Here is a 5250-nt window from a genome sequence, read left to right as displayed (position 1 = left end):
GATAGTAACCAGCAAAACCGAGAAAACTTTACACTTCTGACACATTTGAGGGCTGCTCTCATTCTAATATTGCTTCAATTTTAGCTACATCCAAAGATATCCATTTCTCTGACACCACATGCCCCAAGAATTTTACTTCGTGCTTCCGGAAGTCACATTTTGATAACTTAACATACAGTTGATTTGCCTTTAACGTTTGTAGAGCAGTCCTGAGATATTCCTCATGCTCCTCATGAGTCTTGGAGTATATAAGAATGTCATCGAGGAACACAATAACAAATCGATCTAAATAAGGTTTGAATACCCCGTTCATAAGATCCATAAATACTGCTGAAGCATTTGTCAATCCAAATGTCATTACCAAGAACTCATAATACCCGTAACAAGTCCTAAAAGTCATCTTGTGCATGTCCTCGTTCTTTATTCTCAACTAATGGTAACTTGACCTCAAATATATTTTAGAAAAGAACCTTGGTCCCTTAAGCTGGTCAAATAAATCATCAATCATAAGAAGAGGATATTTGTTCTTGATTGTTACTTTATTCAACTGACGATAATCGATACATAATCTCATAGTTCCATCCTTCTTCCTTACAAATAAGACCGGTACTCCCCACGTGCTAACTCTAATGAAACCTTGATCTAACAACTGTTAGATCTGATCCTTTGATTCTTTTAATTCTACCGGAGCTAAGTGGTAAGGTGCTCTAGAGATGGGTGCAGTTCCGGGCATTAGATCGATACCGAAGTCCACATCTCTCTTTGGAGGTAACTTTGAAACGTCCTGAAAGACTTCCGGAAACTCCCTAACCATGCGTATTTGTTCAATCTCACCTTCTTATTTCTTAACTTCCACAATAGTCAACAAACCAATTGGCGCTTTCCTTCTTCGTGTCCCATAAAATTTCAGTGGAGGTCATCCTTCTATGTTCAGTGTAATCGTCTTCCTAAAACAATCTATCTTGGTACGATACGGGGACAACCAATCCATTCCTAAGATGACATTATATTCCCTCATAGGTATAATTATGATATTTGCTGGTAGTATTTTATTTTCAATCATGATGTGGCATTCTTCAAATATTTATTCTAAATCTATTGATTTATCAAGAGGGGTTGCTACGATAATTTTCTTATCTAATTGTGAAGGTGATATACCAAGTGAGCATACGAAAAAATAAAATATAAATGAATGTGTAACTCCTGAATTAAATAATGCTCTGACAAGAGATGCATAAGCCAAGATAGTACCTTTCGTCACATCATTAGTAGCTTCAGAATCATGTTGAGGGGTGATATCTGCAGGTTGTGCTGGGTCCTCATAAGCAGGAGTGGTGGTGTCATACATCTGTGCAGCATCATCCTGAGGTATCGTTAGATCATTATAGCTTCGGTTTGGATCCTCATACTCCTAAGGTGCATACTCCTGAAGTTGGGCTGGATCATTTATGAATGATGATAGAGCGTAAACACGTCCTTGAGCTTGGGGTCGGGGCACCTGAATTTCTGGCCTCGGTTGCTGATATTGGGGAGGCTTAACCTATTGTCGCGATTGTTGAGGTGGTCATGGATAATCTTGAGAGGGTTCAGGTTACTGGGATCGTGGATGTAGTTGTGCAGGCCTCTGAGGATAAGTTGTGATGGTCTCGCAGCTGGTTGAATCATCTGAGGGGGTGGCGGAGGTTGTTGATACGAAGTAGACGGTGTATAATGAGGAGGGGGCCTGTAAAATGATCGTGGTGGTCCTTGATTCCATGGATATTGATGACAAGATGGTAGATGACAATGGTAGGAAGGATGGCCCACATTTCTGAAGTTTTGGAAAATCCAAGCAAATTGCTTCGAAACTTGTGTAGTGGCATGCCTGGGTGCTAATGTGTTGAGGGTCAAATATTGCATACTAGACCCCAGTTATTACCTGGATTTACGAACATGATACTATTTAATGGCTTAATTTAATCGTGTTTGTGATGCAAGGTGTATTTATGAGCTCAGATTGAAAAGGATGTTAAAGGCATGGATTTGACACTCTGGCATCACCAAGGCATTGGACGGGACTCCATGGGACCAAGATTAAGGACTTACACACCAGATATCAGAGAAATTCCAGTCACTCACTTCAAACAGGCCTGAAAAACGTCCAGAATGCAAGATCACAATGTTCCCACCATCTGATCGACTCGAAACTTCATACATGGACTGAGGACCATAAATTAACTGTACACGTCAAATTTAAGCCATTGGATCATTGTGAAAGTGTCCAAACGGACAGATCAGGCCATAAATTCTCGATTTGGGGCCCACCTGAATTTCGATATGATTCAAAGTTGGTCTCATCCCATCTGGTGAGGTGATCAAACAAATGGTCGGAGTAGATTTGGCATATCTATGACGGTGGACCCCATTGCAGATTGGATGTGCACAGGGCATATGTGTGTTGGACATGCACCACGAGTCCAAGACGGTCAAACCGCCTTGGACCCGAACTCCTTTCGAAAACGGCAACTGCCGTTTTTTTTTTCCTTATGCAGACAGTTGCGCAGAGGCATTTTTTGAAAGCTGGTGGGCCACCATCATTGACCATCTGTCTAATCCAAACCGTCCATCAAGTAGCCTGGACAAATCCGTCCCAACCCAAGAAATTTCAGGAGAAACAGTAAGCAGGTACACATTCAATGTTCAACCAAAGTTAGCCTCTGCACTGCAACATTAACAGGAAGCCAACCGTTTGAGGGACGTTGTGGGCCACTATCAAGACTCCTCTGAACAATCTACACCGTTCATTTGTTTGGCCATAAAAAATAGACCGTAGGGACATTCTCCCTTTTTGAAGGAGCAACGTTGTGCATGAAATATGCTAGCAGAATTTCTGTCTTTCCGGTCGGTTATGCAAGACAGCTGGCTGTGTCGCTGCATAAACAGGTTGCGTAAAGAGGTCTTCGCAGGAGGATCCAAAGGGAGTGGGCCACGCATGGAGAAGGTTGAAAGAAAAAAAAATGAAAAGTAATTTCGCAAGGAATCCCGGAATCAATGGGATTTTCCATTGCGCATGTGAACAGGGCAGCCTTACCATTGTACTTGATGTGGCCACCCCTGTGATCGGACTGGGTAATCCAATCCGTCTATCATGTTCACAGGATAGGTTTAGCCCTAACCTAGCTTGTTTTGCACTCATAAAACACTCACCGAGCATGCAAATTGGTCTGCAACCGGGCCTGTTACACAATCTTTTGCGCAATCTATTTACGCAACTACTCTTCCTGCGCACGTGATTCCCTTCGCCAACTGATATAGCCAACTGACTCCACCTAGCCTCTTGCTGCCTATAAGAAGGAGAGAGAAAGAAATGGATGGGGATTCAATTGCCAGGCAGCCGTAGAGCAGACGTGAGAGAGAGAGAATTGTTTAAGAGTTTTATTATTTGTTTGTTTTTATGATTTTTAAGAGATTTATCTCACTCATGTCGGGTTAAACCTCTTAGCTAGGGCTAAGAGGTGAAGCTTGTGGCATGATGGGACTGATTCTACGACTTTGATTCATGCCATGAACTATGTTGATTCTAGTTTTGAATAATAAGAATATTTCGAGTTTTTAATGGTTTGTTGTGACTGAAATTACAATAGATCTGTGATGGCTCTAAGTATTCCTGTTCTCTTGTTGTGATTACGCAGTTAGGAAGTCCTGTTGTTCATCATCGTCTCCTAGGCATGGTTAGATGACGACACCCTTCCTACTGTTCATACATCACTCAGATTGACTGTAAATTGGTTTAATTCTGTTGTTTGCTTTGTCTCATGGGCATGGTTTTGTGATGGAATCCATTCTAATTTACACCTATCTTATCTCTCTAAAACTAGATCAAAAGATATTCAGATTTGATTTGCAGTTATATCTTCCAACTGGATGAAGATGGAACTCAAAGTCCAGTTGAGTTTATGAATTGACCGTAGATCTCCCTGATCTCTACAAGTGGATCCTCTGAATCTCTAGTTTCCTTCCTCTGAATTTCTTATGTTTTAGAATAGTATTTCACTATTATTCCTTAAAATCATTCGATTTAGATTTCATCTTAATCTAGTTCTAGTTCTACTTAGTTTCAGATAACGTACAGGTATCAGTCCCTTGGGATTCGACCTCGGTCTCACCGAGTTTATTACTACATCACAACCCTATACTTGGGGAGTGAACAAGCTTTTGGCGCAGTTGCCGGGGACTGACGGCTACGTATTTTTAAAATTAATTAGTTTTAGAATTAGATTAAGATTAAGATTTTACTAACTTTAGTTTTATATTTTTCCTTCTTATTGATTTCTAGAACTAACTTGTTTTCCTACCTTATTGGATTTTTGATAGATCTTCTAATCTGGTAACTTCGTCCTTATTTCCATACTTTCTCTAGCCTTTAGATTCGGTTTTATCTTCTATAAACTAACTTGGTTTGTTTTGGTTTGCAGGATCTTCACTTAGGACTTCGACTTCGGTAACTTTTTTCCATCTTTCCTCTTTATTTCTAGAATTCCTTTCTATTCTTCCTCTTAGGTCTAGGTTTAGAATCTAAATTGAGGGCTGCGAGTGTTTCATGCCCAAGTAGGTTCGTGATAACACTCAATGTCTCTTGGCCGAAGGGGGATTAGTTGAGGGGTTGACTGTCCATCGCAGGACTAGACACTGCTCGAGGTCCCTAGAGTTAATTAGAGTAATGGCTGCAAATCAACCAGAAATACTACCCCCACCTAGGGTAGAGGACATTCAGGATGAGAATGAGGTGCATCAAGCACCCCTGCATCGTATCCTACGAGATTATTTACAACCAGCAGGGGTGAGTACGCCCTCATGCATGATTTTTCCTGAAAATACAGGACATATGAACATCAAGCCAGGGGTTATCCAACTCCTTCCTAAATTCCATGGGCTTGAATCAAAAAGTCCATACTTACATCTGAAAGAGTTCAGTGAGATCATAGCTACTTTATACTTTCCTAATGTATCTGAGGATACAGTCAGGCTGAAACTCTTTCCCTTTTCCTTGAAGGAGAAGGCTAATAAGACGTGGTTACATTCACTGCGTCCTAGATCCATTGGCACATGGAATGATATGCAGAGGGAATTCATAAAGAAAATATTTCCACATCATAAAACGATTACCTTTAGAAAAGCAATCATGAACTTCGCCCAAAAGGAGGATGAAACATTCTTCCAATGTTGGGAAAGGTTCAAGGATCTTGTCAGTTCATGCCCACAACACAGCTT

General features: G+C 40.8%; 1 non-coding gene across 1 annotated transcript; it reads right to left on the bottom strand.

The window, feature by feature from the left end:
- Positions 1-5143: 5143 nt before the first annotated feature.
- Positions 5144-5250, bottom strand: LOC131250440 (small nucleolar RNA R71). Its single transcript, XR_009173367.1, has one exon. It is a non-coding gene; the product is annotated as a small nucleolar RNA R71 (small nucleolar RNA).

The sequence above is a fragment of the Magnolia sinica genome, chromosome 6, assembly GCF_029962835.1.
Source record: "Magnolia sinica isolate HGM2019 chromosome 6, MsV1, whole genome shotgun sequence".
Classification (NCBI taxonomy): domain Eukaryota; kingdom Viridiplantae; phylum Streptophyta; class Magnoliopsida; order Magnoliales; family Magnoliaceae; genus Magnolia; species Magnolia sinica.
Note: the sequence above shows the minus strand (reverse complement) of the source record. Positions and strands in the feature narration are given on the sequence as shown.